A 23,675-nucleotide genomic window follows, 5' to 3' on the forward strand; every position below is an offset into this window, starting at 1 on the left:
TTACTCAATCAACACAGCATTTTTTTTTCTGCTTATTTGTGTAAACTGCCATTACCTCCTAGCTAACTGTAACTTTCTAGTGTATAGCTTAGACATAGTTTGAGTGTGTCTCTTAAAGTTTCACATGTTGGAAGTTTGGTCCCAATTGATGCCATGGATGATGATGGAAGCTTTAAGAGATGAGACCTAATAGGAAGTCTATAGGTCATTCAGGAAACCAGTTGCCTTTGGGGGAGATTAAGGTAGATTTGTGAGGTAACTGAGCTTCCCAAGAACAAGTTGTTACAAGTGAGCCTAATCTGTTAGTCACCCTCTGATTCCCTTTTTTGAAATGTGATCTTTTGCTTTCATAGACTATCATGCCATTGCCATCTTCCATGAGTTGATACAAACAAAAGATGTCCTCAGGAGAGCTGGTACTATGCTATTTAAACATGTGGCCTCCCAAAACAGTGAGCCAAATAGACCTTTATTCTTTATAAAGTTAGCCTGCTTCAGATTTCCATCAAAATAAAATAAAATGAACTTAACATACACTGTATTTATTCTTTTTTATTTTTTTAATTGGTACATCTTAATGGGTACAAAATGGTAGAAGCATACATGCACACATCACTTATTTAGCCCTTCCCCAATTTCTACCCCATTCCCTCTCCCTTCTCTCCTTATGTTTGGCTTACTGATTGACTTTGATAAGTGAGATTTGTCAGTCACAAAAAGTAAAAAATCAGATGTCCTCCTTCATATGTGGAAGCTAGGGAGAAAAAGAGTCATAAAAGTAAATCTAGACAAGGAGAAACCATAGATGAGCAAATAAGGCAATTTAACTGAGGGGGATGGGAGGGGGAAAGTGGAAAATTTCCTAATATACCTGATGTGCATTTATTCTTGATCATTCAAAATGCTAACACATTTATTCAGAGTGTTCTTTCAAAAATCCTCCTGAATTCACATTGTACTTGAGTGAATTACAAAATCTTTAATATAGTCTACAATGCATTAGATTGATTGCTTCTATACTCCTCTTTAGATCCTTGATGCACTTGTCTCTCCTCAGCTTTGCCCTTAAATCCCACTAATTTCTCTTAGTTCTGATTAGTTAGTATGCTTCCTTTACTACAGGGAATTCACATAGCTCATTCCTTCCATCTGCAACGCTCTACGTCTTTTGTTGCGTTTCACTTTTTGGGGTATTACCTCCTCACAAGAGTATCTCTGCTTAATAGCTGCTTTAGCATGCACAACATTCACGAACTCACTATTTACTGAAAGGGTATTTTTGTCTATATATTCTAATCTTAGAATTTATTTTCATGCTTTAGAATGCAATCTTAATTTTTTAAACTTAATAAACTATAATTATTTGATTAATTATTTTGCCAACAAGTTCTGGGCTTCTTATTCTTTTGTAATGGCATTACATTGCCAACATATACCAGGCATATATTAGGTTATGTACATAGACTATGAGTAATGTCTCAAAATTTTGTAAGAAAAAAGGCTATGAAATATAAGCTGTAGGTCTTAAATTTGATATTGGATATATTGTTGTGCTGGGGATTGGATCCATGTTAATTCTAGCTCTGAGCTCCCAGCTCCTAGCTACCATTCTACCTCTACACTCCAGCTCTATTTTATTATTATTATTTTTTTTATTTTTAAACAGAGTCTCAGTTGCAAGAGGTCTCATTAAATTGCTGGCTTTGAACCTGCAACCTTTCTGTCTCAGCCTCCCAAGTACTAGGATTACATGTTCGTGCTACCAGGCCCAGTGATATTGGATAATTTTTAGTGTAATACACTGAATAGTTAAATCTGACTGAAGGAGGATTATCAAAAAGCTTTACTAGGCAGTAGAAATTATTAAGTAATTTTGGCAATGCCATTAATAAAGGATTCATATCATATAGTATCTATCCTTCATTTCATTCTTCTGGTAACATTTACTGGATTTCATTAGTTAGAATATTGTGTCTAATTTGATTTAAATTCTGGGAATATTTCAAAAACATTCTTAACCTTAAAATCACCAGTTCAGCTAGTCAAGAGTGGTGTGTGCCTATATTCCCACTACTTGGGAAGCTGAAGCAGGAGTTTATCAGGTTCAAGGTCAGCAAAATAGTAAGATCATGTTTCTAAAACAAAAGTAAGTAAGTAAATAAAAGTGGGGCTGGGGCGTAGTTCAGAGGTAAAACACTTAGAACACTCCTGGGTTTAATCTCCAATACACACCCCAAAATAAAAGAAAAAAAATTTACCAACTCCACCAAACATCTTCAACAAAAACAGCAAAATAGGTGTTATATATTTAATTCTTTCTTAAGATTTTAAAGAAGGGTAGCATTGGGTCTAATGGAGAGAACATTTGGCATACTCTACTGGGTCATGAGCATAGCAGGACCTTTTTTCTCAGCTCATTGGCATGAAGTGACATTGCAGGAGTTTGTGGTATCTGCATTCAGGTGGCATCCACTGTGCTGATCCTGATGACTGCAGACTCTGACCTAGAGAGTTTCCAGTGAAATAGAGCCAAGAGAATACACAAAGATCTATAAGAGGAGCACCTCTATGGAGGTTCATGCCTGTAACTGTAGGACTTGGGAGTCTGAGACAGGTAGGTAGGCTGTTTTAGCCTCAGAAACTTAATGAGATCCTATTTCAAAAAATAAATAAATAAAAGGGGATGGACATTTATTTCAGAGGCAGAATGCCCCTAGGAAAATTTTCCAATACTAAAAAAAGATGGGTATATGTGTAATTGGATTATGAGAATATGAAGCCTGAGAAGTCCCATCATATACTATCTGCCAGCTAGATAAGAAGAAAGCCAGTAGTATAATTCAGTCAAAGTCCCAACTTTTGAGAAGCAAGAGAGCTTATGTTGTAATGTTTAGCACCCCTTTAAAAAGACCCAGAGTTGAAAGTCCTGAGAATCAGGAGGCCAGGAGATTGATGAGTTAGTTCAAGAACAAAGAGTGAATTCACCCTTCCTTTCTTCTTTCTGTTCTATTCTGGTTTCCTAAGTGGGTTAGAGATGCCTGCCCAAACTGAGGACATGTAAGTACACTGGCCAGGATTTGACATGTGCAGTAAAAAAATATATAATCATTATCTTGCTCTATTAAAATATTTTACTACTTGGTGATATATTTTGATCATTAAAATCTTTTTTTCTGCCTTAATTACTTAATAGTGAATAAAAAATTTACACATTGTATCTTAAGACTAAACCATATGTATATTGGTATCTATTATTAGGGGAAACTCCAATTTCTTGTTATCTGATTCCTATCTTTATCGTGGTCAGGAAAGGCACAAAGGGAAGATTGTCACTTAAAACTGTAAATGACAAAAGAAAATTGATCTCGTACCTTATGTAAAACTGCTTAGTAAAACTGAAGTCCCAAGCATATTTGCTTTTAGTTGAATTCAAATACATCACTAAGTACAAGCTTATTTTCTTATGATAGCAAACTCAGATTTATGGCAGTAACTCTTTTTTATTTTTATAGAAAATCTGATTTCTTTTTCAAAGCTGTTTACTTTATAAGTTATAATATCCCACAGAAGGTTCTACCTCTAGCTTATAGAATTGGCTCTCATACTGTACAATGTTTTAGGTACAATGTTCTCGTTTTTGTTTTTCATGTATTTTTACTCTCTCTTTTGTGTATATGTTAAAACTGAAAAGAAATTGTGGCATCACTACCGCTGATACCATAAGAAGGCATTACAAATCTTTATACTCTCTTCAATTTATTGGGCTTTGTTGTCATATCTGACTTAGACTGCCTATTACATCAGATAAAGAATATGGTTTCTAAAGAAAAAAATGGATAGCAATTTTCAGATATATATTTTATCCTCACCTTGCTGGAGATCTAGGCATAACATTTACCAAAAGATAGTTTATATAAAGTGCTTTTGTTTACAAATTTGAAGATATTTCAATTGTTAAAGTCAATCAATTACATACAGTACAATTTTTTAAAGGAGAAAGAAAAATGAACTTATGAGTGGCTGTCATGAGATTTTAAGAAGAATGATGATTATTATTCAGGTTAAGTGTAAGTGTGTGTGTGTATGTGTGTGTGTGTGTGTGTGTGTGTGTGTGTGCGCGCGCACGCATGTGTGTGTGTGTATGAGAGACAGAGAGAAAGAGAGAGAGAAAGAAAGAGAACTCAAAGGCATTTTACTTCTGAGTTATACAGGGACACTACTGTATTTTTAATTTTGAAACTGGGTCACTATCCTCTCACCATAGATCTTCCTGTCTCAGCCTCTCAAATAAGTGTCCCTTGAAATTGCCAATGTTTTGTGGTCTTGAAAAACTACAATTAATTCTGTATCCTTTTCCAGAACACAGCTCACTTGTCAAAATACACGGCTATATGAGTACCTCTCCTCTCGCGTCCAGACCTACTCAAGGCCAGAGGTTCTGAGGTTATCTTAGAGTGCACCAAAGGTCCCTCTGGAGTTATGAGTACAAATGTTATCAGAATTAATGCATGCCTTCCACAGTGAAGCAAATTTACTATGTTATGGAACATTGTGGATTTACAAATAATGTGACAGGCTTATTTCTTTCTTATTATTCCAAGTAAGACAAGTAAACTAAAAAGTCTCCAAACTTTAATTAGAAAGAAACATCTGTGTTCTTATGCCAAAGAAACAAGGGCATATGTGAATAATAGCTTTCACTTTTGTCTGTGCTATTAAGTGTGTGTGTATGTATGTATGTGTCTAAGGTGACACTAAAGGATGGAATTTAGGGGCATCCTACCTCTGAGATACACCCCCTGACCTTTTTATTTTTTGTTTCAAAACATGGTCTCATAAGTTAAAGCACACTGGCCTGTGATCCTCCTGTCTCAGCCTCCCAAATACTGAGATTACATATATGTAACATTGTGCCTTGTTTATACTATTATATTCTTAATAGTGTGAAAATTTACTTAAACAGAGCTTTGGAAACCAATTACCCAAAAGTAGACTGTTGATCACTAATAATATATTCCTTTCTCAACTTACTGCTATGAAACATACTTTTTTTTTTTTGTGGTACTGGAGTTCCTGGAAGCCCTTCTATCTCCGGGCTACACTCCCAGACCTATTTTTACATTTTTATTTGGAAACAGGGTCTCCTAAGCCAATGTGCGTGGCTGGCTTAGAACCTGCACGATCCTCCTGTCTCTGCCTCCCAAGCGCGGGGATTAAAAGCGTGCGCCACCACGTCCGGCTGAAACATACTTTTTATTTAATAAAAATTAAATCAACTTTTCAAGAGTCTCAGGAACTCATGTATTTTTTAAATACAACTATAGGCAGGGCATGGTCACACAGGCTTGCAGCTATGGCATTTGAGAGTCTGAGGCAGGAGGATCGCAGGTTCATGACCATCCTCAGCAACTTGGTGGAAGCCCCCCTCAACTTAGTAAGACCCTGTTTTAAAATGAAAAATAAAATAAGACTAGCGGTGTACTTAAGAGGTAGGATGGCCCTTTGTTCAATTCCCAGTACCACAAAATAAGAAAAAAGGAAGGAGCAAAGAAAGAAATAAAGAGAAAAATGCTCTAAGAAAATATTTTAGAAAATGATTACTTAATTTAAAATGTGTTATATCTATAATCAGGGTAAATGATGAAAAAGGATGCTATTTAAAAATAGAAAATTCTTTGGTCACAATAGCAAAACGTACAGAAGCTGCAGAATCAATTCCAGAAAGAATGACAGACAGCCAGGCACAGGGAAACATGAATTAATCCCAGTACTTGCAAAGCACAGACAAGAGGATCAAAGGTTTGAGGCCAGCCTCAGCAAGTTAGCAAGACCCTGTTTCAAAATGAAACACAAGATAAAGGATTGGGGGTGCAACTCATAGGTAAAACACCTCTGGGTTCAATCCCTGTATTAAAAAGAAAACAAGACTTTGCCAAGTTGCTCAACGGACTATTTCAAATAAAAATTTTATGTTTGAGTTTTACACTTTATATACCAGCCCCCAAACAAAAAGATAATTACTTGTCTGAAATCCCAAAGAATAAACAAATTATTATCCAGAATTTCTCCCCAATTTTTTTATAATAGTAAAAATATAGAACACACTTTGTATGGAGCACATGTTTTAAAAACAGGAGATCATTAAAAGCAAAGAGAGTCTTAATTCCCAAAGCACACCAGGGTGTGGTTGACACATGGCGTTCTGTGTTCAAACATAATCTCACAGCACACACAGGTGTAACACAAAGACACCAGACACAGGGTGCAATGACCAGGCATAATAGGCAGTGTGCAGGTGCAAGGCCTGCTGACCAGAGCAACTTGACAACAACAGTGTCCTTAGTAACCCGAGGATAATAGTTGTCAGCACCTGAGACTAAACATTCACTTTGTTTCTGACAGAGCCTTGCCACCTGGTCATTCCAACCACTGATAATGAGGTTGAATGGTGACCTGGCCAGCTGTGCTGGTGGCTGTCAGGCAAGTCCTCACCTTCAGTTCTGGTTAAGCAGTGGTGAAGGTCAGGCCTGAACACCCAGACCAAACACAACTGACCCAGTTGTGAGATCCTGACACAGCCAGCTGAGCTCTGCAGTGAATGAACTGCTCAACCTGCTCTCTAGGTATACTTAGGTCTCTCACTCTCTCTTACTTTGTGCCCTTAAATATCATTAGTTCTATTAAGCTTGCATGGAGTGTTAAGGAGTAAAGAACCTGTCTTGGTCACTATTGTTATAAACCTTGAAATGACTAAGGCTGTGTCTGGTTGTTTTCCATTATCTAAGTCTGCTCAGAATACACATATAAACAATATGTGTATATACAATATTTTTTGCAGTACTGGAGATTAAATGCAGAGACAGTCTGCCTTTGTGCTACACCTCAGCTGCTTTTTATTTTGAAACGGGATCTCATTAGGTTGCCGAGAGTTTGGCTACCTGCGATCCTTCTGCCTCAAGCTTCTCAAGTACTGTGATTACAGGTGTGTGCCACCACACCCAGCTTAAGCAGATATTTTTGTTTAAGTAAAGAAAAAGAAAAAGAAAAAACATACAGAATGATCTGGCTGGAAAATTTATGGTATATATTGAATATTTAAAGTATCAAAATGAAAGTTTTAATGAAGAGACCTACTGAGACTTGCTTAAGGTATGACATTTGGGGATGATTGTGACAAGACTCTTGGAGAAATGGAGAAAATTTCAGTTGTGGGCTAGACCTGAATCGTAGAGAGGGAGAAGATCAACCAGGATGCATATGTCTATATGAAGTCCCCATGAGATTTTAAAAGTAGATGACTTTCCTTTTGAGATCGTCAGAGCAATGTGTGACTCTGGTCTAGAAATGGATTCCCTTCACCTCCTGGAGATCACATGAGCTTGCATTACTGCCTCCACATTTATAAAGAAGCTTATTATTACAGAAAGCAGCTGTCTTTAAAATATTTAAAATATTATTGATAATATTGTGTACTCACAGAGCATTGAGAGAACCCAATGAGACAGTGAAGTTAACATACATGTCTATATAAACCCATTCTCACTTTCACACAGAGAAACTCATTGAATAAACTCTTTGGGGATTTTACTTTCATGCTCTTATTTAATAACACCCTAACTGAGACTTATAATTAGACCCAGAATTTTTGTATTTTAAAAAGCAACTATTAAATTGATAAGGGTATTACTAAAAATAAAAATATTCAAGCCAGGAGGAATTATGTCACCATTTTCTTTTCCTTACAGAGTGCTGGAGAAATCAGAGCATCAAACATATTTCTACCACTGAGATGCATCTCCAGCCCAATGCCCCCAATTTTTGCAGTGACCGTTTTTTATAAAATATTAGATGACAATTAAAATCTGACTAAGCAATGATTATGAAGATAAACTCAGAGTTTCTTTATTAATCACACATGTATGTATGTGCTTATGCCACCTGTTTTTACATACTGCAGAAATAAATATCCTTGACATGAAGCTTTAGTTTAATCAGTACTTTGATTAGGATTTGTCAGCAGTACCAACTCAGAATTTTTTGCTTGTTCTCAAGTATTTTCTGTCATATGTTTAAGGTTACTAGAGTATAACTGTAATGTATATTTGTCATGATCAGATATGGAATGAACTCTGAAGAGCTCATGTATTAATATTCAGGGTTGATAAAATTAATCACAAGAATCATAATCACATCAGTAGATAAACGCATTGTTATGGATTTAGCAAAACCTGGGTAGTAATCTACCCAAGCTGTTGGAGTGTCACTGGAGAAGGTGGGCTTTGGGGGTGTGGCCTTGGGGACTGAGTCAGTGTCTATGAATCCCCTTGCTTGCCTGCTCACTGCTTCCGGCCTTCATGATGTAAGAGCAGACTCTCCTCTCCTTTTCCCTTTCCCTTTCCCTTTCCCTTTCCCTTTCCCTTTCCCTTTCCCTTTCCCTTTCCCTTTCCCTTTCCCTTTCCCTTTCCCTTTCCCTTTCCCTTTCCCTTTCCCTTTCCCTTTCCCTTTCCCTTTCCCTTTCCTCTCTCTCTCTCTCTCTCTCTCTCTCTCTCTCTCTCTCTCTCTCTCTCTCTCTCTCTCTCTCTCTCTTCGCTTCCAGTACCAGGCCCTGAACTAGTGTCATAAAAACTGAATCCAGACTCTCCAAAAAAATCTGTGAGCAAATAAATCTTCCTTTTCTAAATTGTGTGCCCAATCATTTTTACTATAGCAATGAGAATGTTGACTGGTGTTGGGAAAAGTTCTAGTATTTTCACTTATCTTACTAAATAATTTTTGTATTTAGATCATGGTTTATTTCAAAGGAAGGGTAACATATCAACCAATAACTCTACTTTCAGAAATGATGTGGAAGTAAATGATAGTTATCATGCTAGGAATTGTGCTAAGAATATTAATATAAGGACTGGTTGTAGTTTAAATGTTTATTATCTATTTTTAAAACCTGGTTTAGTATCGAAGGCACATATTCTCAGATTTATTCAAGAGTGTGTTTATGGCCAGACTGTCACTGTGGTGTCATTTTGTAGGAGTGAGCAAAAATTCAACAAGGCAAGCACTCTCCAATTTAGAGCCACTTTATGAATGTATTTAAATGACAGGAAAATATAGCTTATTCTGAGAGTTACATCAAACAAACAAATAAAATGACTCAATCAGCCAAATAAGTTTTTGGCATTTTTTAGACAAAAAATTATGGATGATCTGAAAACTTTATTCTTAAGGATAAAGTCTAGGTATTGCATAGAGATTTTTAAAGTACTGAATTTTCTTGAATTCTCTCTCAACTTCTCAGTTTTGTTTTGTTTTGTTTTGTTTCAGTACTGAGGATGGAACACAGGGGCATTCTACCTCTGAGCTATACCCCCAACCCCCAGATCTATTTTTATTCTTTATTTTGAAATATATTCTCACTGAGTTGAAAAGGGCCTCACTAAATAGCTGAGGCTGCCTGTGTACTGTGATCCTCTTTTATCAACCTCCCAAATGCTGGGATTACAAGCTTGCATCACCATGCCCAGCTAACTTCTCAGTTTTTAACTTCTCTTTAGTTCAACTTTATTTGTGTATTTCTGTCTTTATAATTTAATAACACTGGATATATATATATATATATATACATACATATATATATACATACATAATTTAATTTTGCTAAACTATGTACATGTAAGGATTTGTCTTACAAGAGCAACTTTTATGATAATATTACTTAAGAACTAAGATGCAGCTACCTAAATATAAAAAGAAGGGAACGTTGTACATATTTTTTTACAATTCTGTATGAAATTGATCATTTTGACATTGAAATAAAAAAGGGAACCAAGATTCAGCTAAGTGTTCACTCCAGGTTTTTTTTTCCTCCCTTTCTGTAGTTTGGTCTCACAACCATAATCAAAGATAAGATTTCTGCACTTATAAGCTAGAGAGAAAATAAAGTTTTAATTTATTAAAAAATTGTCTTTCCAAGGAGGATAAATGTGCTCAACCAATGTTAGTTAAATCTTCTCATCTGTTCTGGGTATTATATAAAAAGCAACCATTTGGTATAGGAACTTGAGAGATGATGTTAAGGAAAAGAGAGGGATGTTAAATAATATTGTGCTACTATCCCTGTTCCCTCAGATCAAGAGGATGTTATAAATAATAGAATCTTATATATAAACTGGAGCAACCATGATAGCATCAAATGCATTTTACCACAATGTCAAACTGAGATATACTGTCTCCTTTTTTTCCCATTTGGGAGGAGTAAGGAACAACAAAGACCCTTTTTATGAGTTACAATATTAAGGAAACTATTGCTATTTTGTCTTGAATAGCTAAATACATCCAAAGGAAGCATACTCATATCAAACATTCTTCTGTTCTGAACACTGTGATAGCAATTAGGCAGCCTGGAATTTGGTGGATATTTGGAATTTTGCTTGCAAATAAACTAACTATAACCAAGGAAAAGGAGCTTATTTACCAATCATTCTGATGCCTGGGAAATTTTCAGATTGATTAATAGTTGTTTAACTGAGTTTTAAAATGTAAGTCAAAAACATAAGGAAAACAAAACTACAGATTTGATTTTTTATAATGTGCATGAGGCCTGGGGCTTCATGCCACTTCCAAAATCATACTCCAGAGTAAAGCAGTCAAATTATGCATGAATGTTTTTTAATAATTTGAGTTTCAGGATTGTGTTGTAGGTATTGAAATATGAATTGGAGCCCTGCCAAAGGTAACCACAAATATCCTGATGCCCTACCAAAAGTAATCATATATATCCTAAAAATTAAGGATATAATTTATGTAATAGCCTAATATGAGAACTTTGCCTACCAACAGAATTTTATGTTGAATAGGTCAAATAGCAATTAAACCAATTACATTTGTTGTTTGTTTTTGTTTTTTTATGGCAGAAACTGTTAGGAAGAAACAGAATAGAAAGGAAAAATCAATAGATATAAGCAGATTCCTCAGTTAAGTGAATTTTGGAAAGAAATAGTGTCAGCTTTTGAACCCATGATAACCCTCCATTGATTTCTAACATGACTGAATTTCCCAAAAGATGATGAATGGAATTTATGAAATCTAACAGAAGAAAAGCAGAGATATTTCTTCTGTGTTCTTAATATTGTTAGTATTTTTACAATACCCCCCCTTAGATCATCTTCTTATGATACTTATTTCATGACAAAACCTATTCCATCAGGAAATAAATACCCACACATAAATATAAAATATTAGTTTAGGTGTTGATTCATCTCAAAAGCCATGCATTATAAATATTTTCTATGTTTTACTCTTAACCCCCACATCAAAAAGACAAATGAATGAGGCAGAAATTATTAGAACCTTGGAGAAATTGGCCATGTGTAAGCTTAGTCGTTGTTGGAATTAGAGTCTCCCGTCTTAGAGTAGAAAAGGAGATGTGAGCAGGAGAGTACATATTTGAATCCACTGGGTAATGAAGAAAGAGTAAAATGATTTCAATCACATAGTAGGAGTTAAAAGAAATCACAGAAATGGAAAAAAAAACTAAATTTTTCTCTGAAACTTGAACTTTTGCTTTGTTAGTATGTGAAGGTGTAGGTATGAGCCATATATTCAAACAGTTAAAAGCACTTCAATAGAGAATAGAAAAATAAAGTTTGAAAGATATAAAAATATTATCAGTTCATTTTTTAAAGTCACTTTCAATCACAACTTTTAAAAATATTTTTTCCCAAAAGGACCATATCTAATTAGTTAGATTCCCCGTACTTGGGGTAGATCTTCAGAAACATTATAACATTATATATTATATCCTCTTCTATAACAATATCTCACCTGCAGTGGAAATACTATCGAATCATCTACATTGTCTTCTATAGTCTATTATTCTGTTTGAATTTGTGGCTAAGTAGTAAATTGAATGCAAAATTTTAATGTAATATGAATTTAGAACATCTCATTAAAAAAAAATCAACATTTTGTCTCTTGCAATACCACTACCTCTATCAGGCACTGGTATTGCAAGAGACATTCCATAGTGATAAATAGTGCTATGTTGAATTAGCTTTAAATGAGATCTTATTTTTTAAGAAAATTAATTTTTAGACATCAGGAATATTTTGTAAGCTGAAATATAAAATATTTTAACAAATTGATGCATATTATTCAAGATTCTTTCCTATGTTTGCGAAGGAAAAATAATCAAACTAGTTTAATTCTCATAAAAAGTAATTGTGAATGTGTTGCCTAATATAACTCAAAAGTAAAGAGTAATATCTACAAGTTTGGCAGAAAGAAAGATTTTGTAGTGTTTTTCAGACTGACTAAGAAATTGTCAAAGGGGAATTAAATTTGGGAATATGCTTTAGTAAGAAGATATCAAGATAGGAATTCAAGAAATATAGGTGTTCTAAGTATACTAATACAAGTAAATTTAGTAATGTATTGTAGGAAACTTGCATCTTTTGATGTCTCATTAAAATAAATAAAACTTGCTTAAAAATTATTACATATTGTACTTTTATGTTTAAAAATAATTCATCTTGATAGTAAGTTTATATCAATTGATATGCTTCATCTCCTTCATTTGATAATTATTTCAACTGCAAATCAATTACTCTGGACTTAAGTAATTGTTCACTGCAATTTTAATTGAATTGCATTTACTTTTCTTAATATTCTACTATTGAAAGCAGCTTTAATATAGGGATGAATATTTGGAGCAAAGCTTTCTTGTAAACATTTTAAAGTCATTAAATTATAACTATTACCTTATAAAAATATGATACAAGAATCAGAAGCCTTATTTTTAAATGGCAATTCTTTTTTATGTCTTACTTTTTGGAAAAACATACAGAAGTTAAGATATATGTGAATGAATGTCTGTAGAAGTTCACTATTTAAGAATAATGCAAGCCAGGAATGGTGGCACACACTAATAATCCCAGCATTCCGGAGGCTAAGACTGGAGGATCGTGGTTTGAGGACAGCCTCAGTTACTTAGAGATGCCCTCCACAACTTAATAAATAAAATAAAGTGAGACCCTGTTTCAAAAATAAAGAATAAAAAATTGGGCCCCTGGGTTCCATCCCCAGTACCGCAAAAAAAAAAAAAAAAAAAAAAAAAAAAAAAAAAAAAACCTAATACTTCTAAATAAATTTTCATATTATATTTTGAGAATCAATTGAATAATATTTAATAGAGATAAAACGAGGCATTTACTAATTTGCAGTTAAATCTAAAATTATTTAACAAAGAAGAAATATGTGAGTTTAACTAGTATGACATATTCAGCGTTCACAGATCTAAGAAGGACAATTTCCCCAAGGACAATTCCTCTGTTTTCAGCCACCGCTTTACAGTTTCCCCTAGGCTTGCTGTATAATTTCAGGTGACATTTAGCTATATCTCACCTTTTCTAGAGAACCACTTTTTAATTTTTTTCTCTTGGGTTGTATCTGAATAAGCCTTTGCTATAATTAAACAAGGGAACATAGGAGGTAGGTATGCTAATATGATTTTAAAAGAAATTCTTAGGGATTTATCAATTTAGTAGTTAAATTATTGATGAGAAAGACTTCACTAATAAAAAATCAGATTTAAGTGTATTTTCAAAGTCCAATTATGTTCAGTCAATTTGCCTTTTAATTAAAAATAAACAAATGATCTTATGCTTGTTTGGTCTTATCTAGAAACTAATTATTAATAAAATATAATTCACCATGGCCTTCAAAAGATGGAGATCTTTGGTGTCATTCTTCATTTAAAAAGCTAACAAAAAGGGCACTAAAAGAAGACATTACCATTTTACTCTGAACATTTCAGGAAAATCTTTGAAAAAACTTGATACTGCCTATATGATCACAATTTATCATTGGCATTTACTTCTTTATGATTCATCTTTAACTTTTATCATAATTTAATATTTAATAAGGATTACATTTATTTTATCTTAAATTCATTAGCATAACATTGATTGTTTGCTGGGAAACACATTTTATATATTCCTATTTATTTAGAATGGTTAAAATTTAAAATTTACATAGTTAATTGACTTTTCTCTTGAAAGAACATACCTCTGCGTGGGACTTCATTTTTCTGATAAGTATTTTACCTATGATATTTTGCCTATGATCTTCAAACTTCTATTGCTTCACAGGTAAAATGGAAATAATGTTATCTAGGACACATGGCTATTACATCATTAGTTAAGTGAAATAATGTTTCTGCTAACTTTATTGTCCTTTTTAATGAGACTTCATTCTTTTAATTTTAAGATAATTTTTAACTGATACATAAAACATAAAAATACATATTTATGTAGCACAGTGTACTATTCTGATTCATGTATAGATTAGGCAATGTTTAAGTCAGTTTAACATAGCTATTTCCTTAAACATAATTTCCTTATGACAAAAAGATTCAAAATATATCAGTAAAATATACATATATTATCATTATTTATCATTGCTCTATTGTGCAGTAGACCATCAGATATTCTTACCCTTATTTATCTATAACTTAATTACCACTGATCAATCTTTCTCCATCCTTCCTTTACCCTGCTCTCTAGTTTTTTGTGGCCATCATTTTATTTTTAACTTCTATATTACCTATTTAATATTCTAATATAAATCAGATCAGTTACTCTACTTTGTTTATACTCTACTAAATCTTGTCTTTTGCTGAACCTGTCTTTTCATTAACATTTTTTAAAAATGCTTAATTAGTAATCTTAATATTTTAATGATTAATAAGACCATCAATTGTCAGAGATTTTTATTTAAATTTGGCATACCCTCTAATATATGTGTACTTAATATTATTGTCAGATATAAAATGTCCCCTGAAAAACTCAGAGTTGGTATAGTTAGGTCATGAGGGTTGTAATCTCATCAGTTTGTAAATTCATTATAATGGATTAATCTGGGTGGTAACATAGTCCAGTGGAGTGTGGCTGAAGAAGGCGTATCCCTTGGGATTTGGCCTTAGAGATTGTACTTGTTTCTTTGAATCCCCTTCCTTGCTTGCTCTTTCTCTTGCTTCCAGCAATGGTGATGTGAGCTTCAAAGCCCTTGCTCTCTCCCTCTTTCTACTTCTCATCACCATGAGATTCAGATATCGGTCCTCACATGGACTGAACCCAGAATCTCCAAAAAACTATGAGCAGATAAATCTTCCTGCCTCTATGTGTGTGATCAGTTCTATTGGATTATAGCAGCAAAATTGTTGACTGAAATAATTTAATTACTCTAAAAAGTAGGCTTTATTTTTAAAAAGTCTCTGCTTAACTTTATGACAGAAAGTATGATATGATTCTTATTTTAGTGTTTCAGTTTGAATGACTTGATAAAAATAACTCATAAAAATAAATGTCTACATGAAAAAGCATATCAGTTCAAAATATATTTTCTGTGGTCATTTTTTAATCATATTTGCTGTTTAAGACTTATTTTGACTAAAATTCCATAGGAATTCAATGTTTTGATTAAATTCCTTAGAAAATTTTTATATTTTCTGTTGTAAAACAATTCTTTCAAACTTATGACAATGTTTTTATTAATTTTATATTTCCTTACAAGTGGTTTTATAATCTGTCAAATATTTTTTTTTTTTTTTTTTTTGTGTGTGTGTGTGTGTGTGTGTGGTACTGGGGTTGGAACCCAGGGGTATTCTGCTTCTGAACTACACCTTTAGCCCAATTTTTTTATTCTTTATTTTGAAACAGGGTCTCACTGAGTTGCAAAGGACCTCACTAAGTAGCTGAGGCTGTCCAAGAACAGGATCCTCCTGTCTCAACCTCCCAAATGCTGGGATTACAAGTGTGCATCACCACACCCAACTCCAGACTTATATTTTATTTGGAAACAGAGTCTCACTATGTTGCTGAGAGCCTCACTAAGTAGTGAGGCTGCCTTCCAATTTGCATAATCCTTTTGTCTCAGCTTCCCAAGTACTGGGATTACAAGCATGTGCCACCACACTCATTTTATCAATTGATTTTGGAAGCACTGCTTAAACAATTTAGGGGTCAATATTTTAAAAATATGTTTATTTATGTACAAGTACAGGTTTACAGCCTTTTTAATAGGAGGCACATTTCTGTCATATCCAAAGCTGTACTACATAACAAAGAAAACATTACTGCTATCAATTTTGAAAATGTTACACAAAAATTAATTTTTACTAATACCCTTTACCTTCTCTTTGTTATAATATGCCACTCTTTTTTATATTCATGGATATGTATATGTGATTATTTTTATAATGTGTATATGATTCTTTTTCTAAGATATGATTAGTTGTACACAACTGGTAACACACCTTATTAGTGTCTACCAGTATACCTATGTTAAATGAACAAATTTGTGTTTATTTACTTTTCATAAAAGGAAAAAATGTGATCTATATTTAATTCCCATTTATACATTCTCTCAAATTACTGTAAAACTCCGCAGGAAAAAAATTTTTCTTAGTCACTCTGCTTTTGTTTGAATATTTTTTTCATTAGGAACTCATGATAAGATTTAATTTCCGATGTGATGCATTAAACGTGTAGAAACTCAACCCATGTTGTTTAGAGGTGGGGTCTTTTAGAGGAGGTTATGATTATTTAGGACATGAGGATGGAGCTCTCATATTTGAATTGTGATTTCATAAAAAGAGTGGGAGACACTAGAACATTGAAATTGTAACTGTTTTTACCTGAAAGTTTAAGTGACTATTGATCCTATTATTTTTTGATCACTCATGCTTTTGCTTAGATATTTAATATTATCTCAACCTATGTTTTGGGTACAGGAGTGGGAAACTTTTAAGTTATTTATCAATTGTGTGGCAGTTAGACTAATTTGCAAACTACTTAATTGGGAACATACCAACTGTGATAAGTTGCAGTGTTGTAAAAGTGACTGTTGATGTCATAAGTGCTTACTTGCTATAAGAGTAAAAATAAAAATTGATCATATATATCCTATTTTATGGCAAGTGTCCACTTGACATAAATGAAAAAAAGACATTGATGACAACATGTTAAGTATAAGCAATGCTTAATCTACCTTTTTTTTGGTAAAATGATGACAAATAACTAACAGTTCTACAATTATCCCGTTTCTCAGCATTTCATACAGAAGTTATCTCTTTTGCTTTGGCTTCTCTTTGGAGACATTAATTCTAGAAACATATTTGGGTAAATTTTAAAACTGAGAGTCATTTTCACAAGATGCAATAGCCATTGTTAGGGACCATTCAAGCACCATTTATGTTTATTTTTCTTTTTTCGTCAAAGTTTGAGAAGTATTATTGATTGCATATACTTTTTCAAAAACTTGACTATAAAAGCATACACACAGAGAGCACTTGATTTTAATACAAAGAAAGAAACACATGAGGTAGTGAGTGTGAGTTTATGAAGCACACATAATATAGGTTATTGATAAATGGTGGTATGTGAACTTAGTCATATATTGTCTGTAGTAAAATCTTAACCCACTTTTTTTTCAGACATTCCTCAGGAAAGAATAAAAACAATCTGTGGAAATTTACTTTTATTTCTGTCAGAAGGGAAATGTGAATCAAATGTTCAAAATGTTCAAATTTTCAAAATGTTCTTTGTGATCCATCTTACCTAGGGGTATAACACTGTTCTAATAATGTTGATGTGATTCAGTCAGCTTGTCCAAGCACAAATAAAAGAACAGAAGTTTTATTTGGCTCACAGATTTTGAGGATCAGTCCATGGTTAGCTGGCTCCAAGGGAGAAACCTCAGGGTTTATGGCAGAGAAAAGCTCCTGCTTTTAATTGTGGTGCCCAGATGTGGAAAGAGCAGTAGGAGAGGACAAGGGATATACCTAGTCCTCAGTGCCACAACTCTACTGACTCACCTTCTCCAGCCACATCCCACCAATGGGCCTTTCTGCATTGGGAGCCATGATTTTAACACATGCATTTTTGGGGAACATTATAAAACGATAATATGAAAAAAAGATTAATACTAAGGAAGGTGTCTTATGGTAGGCATGAAGTTCTATGAATCTCTGAAAGCTCAACAACTAGCCGGCATGGTGGCACACGCTTGTAATCCCAGCATTTGGGAGGCTGAGACCCGGGGATCGGGGTTCGCTGACGCCTCAGCTACTTAATGAGGCCCTCCGCAACTCAGTGAGACCCTGTATCAAAATAAAGAATAAAAAATTGTGCAGGGGTGTAGCTCGGAGGTCAAATGCCCCTGGGTTCCATCCCCAGACCTGGCTCCCCCCAAAAAGAGAAAACTCAACAATTAGTACTATGAGAGAAGAGAATCAAGTTTGCCTAAACAATATTTTATTAAAACCAATTGGCATTTGTGTTTGGATTTTTTTTAAAAAAACTATGTTTTTCTTGTATATTCAGCTATATTGTTCATATATATACATACATATATACGTATATGTATATATTCGGATATATTGCTATCTTCTGATCTCTTCTTCAGTCTGCTGATCTGCTAATTTCTTATCTGAGCATCTGTACTCAGAGTGTTATGTAATACCACGATAAACACATCTTACTATAACCTGACAATTTTATCATTTATTGTATATCAGTTGAGCCTCCTAATATGGAACTTATAAAGTGAATTAATGTTTTGTTATTTTCAGTAATGTATTTGATTTTGTTCCCATTATCTTATGTTGGCTATATCATTTTCCTTAGCTATGTGCAGTGTATTCATAAAAGCAGATATTATTTACATCTACCATGTAGCACCTGTCTACTCTTTGGCATTGGGGTCTTGGGCCACATGGAATGAGACAATTTTAATCTACTGATGGGAACATCTCAGATCAGAAATTAATTCTGAGGCAGGCACAATGGCACAGGCCTATAATCCCAGTACTTGGGAGTCAGAGACAGAAGGATTGGAGGTTTAAACCAGCCTCAAGAATATAGTGAGAGCTTGTTTTCAAATAAAAATAAAATAAAATAGGGCAGAGGAATAACCTAGAGGTAGAACACCCTGGTTTCTATCTCCAGTACCACAAAAAAAGAAGAAAAAAGAAAAGAAAAGAATAATTCTAAGAGTAATTTTGAGAGTCTTTTGCCATATTATTGCCAGTGAAGAAGCAAGGACATCTTGAAAAATTTTCTGAAAATGAAAAAATTTCACATCATCTTGTAATGGTAAAGATTTGATTATCATGAATTTCTTAGGTAGTGTAAGGTATATATTTATTTAGTGTACATTCATGGATATACATGTTTATTGCCTGGCTGAATTGATCCAATCATAGTGATTATAGCAAAATTCAGGGAAGTTTATAAATCTTAAAAAACAACACAAATATTAAGGAAGGTGGAACATTTTTACAAACGTATGAAAACGTAAATTGTTATAATTTTTAGTGACCTGTTCATATTCAAAAATAATTTTTGATCTGAATAATAACACTTTAGAAAAATATTTAATGTCATATCTTAACTGATAAAAAACAGTTTTTTGTACTAAATTCCCTATTTTGGTTCTAAACCTCCTACACATGAACACTGAAGAATATTTTTCATATTTAATTAACATTCTAAATTATTTTTGGTTTAATTTCCTTTTTAATAAATGTAATTTTATTCCATACTTAAACCTCAGAAGGAAGTTATCTAACAAATTATAATTTCACAATATATGTTAATTATTTGATATTAACTAGCAGATTGTTTTTATATTTTGAGCTCATTCTATTGTCCTTGTGTTACTTTCACTGAGTACAAATTTGATTTGGTTTCAGATAAGCAAATCCTATGATTATGCTTTATGATTTTAACTGAGTATGTTTAGCCTGTAACTGATAGAATAGACAACATTTTTGCATACAAAGTATTTGATGTTATTCACATCATATTGAGCCTTCTGTGTGGTTTTGATAATGAGGAATATAGACTGTGAATGAGTCTATAAATGAGAGAATGTTCTATTCACTTGAACAATACTTTGAATATTTTGATTCTGACATAAAGTAGTGGTTTTAATGAATTAAAAAGAAATATAATAATCTAGAGAAATCTACTGGAAAATATATGATTATAAGAGAATGACGAGAATAATTTTGTAAAAAGAGAAAATTGCCCTGAGTCATTTTTGAGATTAACTTCATGCTATCCCAGGAAGAGGCCGTTGAAGAGGACATGCAAAGGTAAACTGAAGGGATGGCTGACAACTTAAGGTAGGAAGTGATAGATAGACTTTTTTGAATTATACATGTAGACAGAGTAACATGCCATGATTTTATAGTACTTCATACTTACACATGCACTTTTTAGTACAGCATTGGGGTAGGGAAGCATCAGGGATTATTCTCCCCTTTTTATAACTGGGGAAACTGAGGTTCAGAAGGATCAGAATTTTTCAAGATCACACAGACTAAGTTGTCAGAGCTGAAATTATAACTTCAGATTTTTAAGACTAATGAAGTATTATTACCTTTATAACATATCCCCCCATGAAGAATTAAGCCTCTGGTCTTTGTGTTGTGATTGGAGGATTTAGTAATGAGTCTAGACTCCTAGACACATTATAATCCCTAGTGTATACAACATATCAGGGAACGACATGAGGACAATCAAGGAAATAAATGGCCAATTTTCTGAGTTTGGCATGCTGTAAACAATTTCTTAAAGTAGATTAATGTATATAATTTATACTTATGCTAAAAACTTAAGAAAGAAAATAACAAGCTTTTGCCGTCTTAGCCATTTTTATTCCTTTCTACTTCTCTTCCTCATATGTCATCTTAAACCTTGAAAATCAATAAAAGGAATTCTCTTTTAAAGCCATTTATGTTCAGCTTCAACTATGAATTCAACAAGTGCTTCAAAAAGACAAACTAACCTAGTTTTTCTAGACCCCATGAATTTGCTCAGCTGGATATAGATGCCATTTTAGAATCTTGTATGTCCCAAAGCTTATTTCTGAACATACTTTCTCTTTTTAATACAATCTCCATCTTTCTTCTCTTATCCTTGCTGACATTTCATTTCAGTCAGGGTTGAGACCTTGCCTTCAATCTTTCTGAATCAACTTTTGATGGATATAGGTGGTTTGTTAACAGCGGCGGCACCTATTAGTGCAGTGGTGTCTGTCAGTCTTTGATTTTTTCCCTACAGGTCATTGTTTATCTTATTCCTGTCTATTATAGAAACTTCAGTGAATGCAGAATGCATTTGAAAGCCAATTTACCGTTTTGGAAAGTGATCATTTTCTTTTGTTGTTTTTGTTTTTGTTATACCAAGGACATACTGGTACATTTTGATGGAGTCTTTCTTTTGCCTTATTATCTACTAACATCATCAGAGAAATGAAGAAGAATGTTCCCAGCATGTATGCTATACCCTGAAAGCATGTTATTACATTTAGAAGATGCATTATTATTTAAGTCCAATAGTGAGTCTTCTGATAAATAACTGCTTTTTACTATTTTTAAGGAATATTATTTGACATGACAACTTTCCATATGTTTCATTGTTACTGACATAGAATAGATTACTGAACTATAGCCTTTTCCAAAATTAAGAAATTTATAACTTAGGTCATCATTTAAAAACAGAACATTCATTTTTTATATTTAGAAGAAGGAAGGAAATGGCAAATATCAGGAATTCAAAAGCAAATTCTAAGGCCTTTCTACTATGGGAAATTAGTCCACAAGAACAAGATATAATATCATTTAAAAATTGAAACCTGAAAAAAAATCCTTTATTTAAAAGCCATAAACTATGCACATAGCATGGAGCTAAAATTATAATTCAGAGGAGGAAAAGGATAGTAAAAAGGCAAAAGCATAGAAGTATCTGTGGAGGGCACTGGAATATATACTATATATACATATACATATACATATACATATATACATATACATATATATATATAGTATATAGTAAAAATGATAAGATTGAATGGAATTGAGAATATAACATATCCTGAGTCATAATTTGAAAGAATACTTAAATTTTGAGGGTTTGATTAGTTTGAAAGATAAGCAAGTCCAGATTTATGATTAGCTAATAGAAATCCTGAGTGTTAGTATTTTTTAAGGTAATCACTTAGCATTAAAATACTGAACCATTCAGAATGAACCAGTGAGGGGATTTGAAGTGAAAGCAAAATTACCAGATAATAGTTTCAAAAATATTTTTATATCTATACTCATGATCATATCATGTGCAAAGAAATGCTCACACTTGAAATAACATACATGAATAACTTTAAAATATTAAACGAATAGGCAAAAATGATGAAACTACAGAAGTTACATAAAATATCTTTTTCATATACAACTTTATTTCAAAGAACTTTAAAAAGGAGTATATCATAAACACATTGTATATAATAAATCAAGTAGCATATAAAAAAGTGAGCTCTTAACACTGAGTGATGTTGAGCCAAATAAGTTAAATCATAAATATGTAAGAAGTACTATTTAAAGTGACAAAAAGGGATTTGGAAGACATAGGGAACTTACCTATAAACTAATAGATTAATAAAATGAAATAAATCCAAGGCCCCAAAATGTACGTATATGCTCCCTAGATATGTACACACATGGCTGAATAAGGTCATATAATTACATTACACCTAAAACACATTTTACATTATTTTTCAGAATTCTATGGCCTTTGAGCTTTGGTTTGAGAAAACCTCCAGTATCTTGTTTTCTGTGTGATTCATTGTAGAAAGCATCATTTCAGGAATCCTTGACTGAAAAGCCTGCTATTTACTATGAGAGGATCTTAGTTCTACATGTAAATTAAGTAAAGGAAGGTCATTTACAAAGACATTAATGTTTAAATTTTTTAGCACTTGGGAAAAAATCCTTCTAAAGTATAAAATGGAGCAGGCCAAAATATTTTCATTTATATATAACTAAGAGCATGCTAATATATTTGATTACTTTTTGGATTGTAATTCAATTCTAAAGACAGCAAAATAAATTAATAGGATTCAAATATGAATTAGAAATATTACTTGGAGTTTTGAATTCTTGTAGTAAACTAATATAAGACTGAAATTAGAAAAAGTTGATAATTTATTTATAGCAGATGACTATAAAAAGAGCAATGAGAAAAGAACTGACCTCCTTTTAACAAAACCTGTATTCAAAAAGAGAGTGGTATTGGAAGTACTAATAGTAAAAACTAAGTGATGTATAAACCAAAGTCTAGATCCCACTTGAAATATTAGGCACATTTTATTTAATATTTTGGCATTTTAAATTCAAAGGAAATGACAAATTTGATAAATATATTATTTCACGACATATGAACATGTTTGGCTAAGAACACATTCAAATAATGCTGATAGATGTATAAATTATTATAAATCTCCAAAGGAACATTTACTAAGATCTTAATATATAAATTAAAATATTTATTTCTATATCTACTTCTGGTATTCTATCAAATATCTAGCATATAATCAAAAGTATATCAGCAGTGGAGCATACTAGCAGTTATGAATTAGATATGTTCATGTATGTTTTTTAAAAACCACAATAATGTAAAAAGCATTAAGTGTAAAAAATTCAAAAACAGTTTACAGAATCATTGCGTAATATATAGATTCTTTATTAACACCAAAATTTGATGACAAAATACCTGTATAGCTGTAAATACTGTTTATTTCCTATTATGTGGATGGGTATATATATCTATATAGAGTGAGAC

The sequence above is a fragment of the Muscardinus avellanarius genome, assembly GCF_963383645.1.
Source record: "Muscardinus avellanarius genome assembly, chromosome: 2".
Classification (NCBI taxonomy): Eukaryota; Metazoa; Chordata; class Mammalia; order Rodentia; family Gliridae; genus Muscardinus; species Muscardinus avellanarius.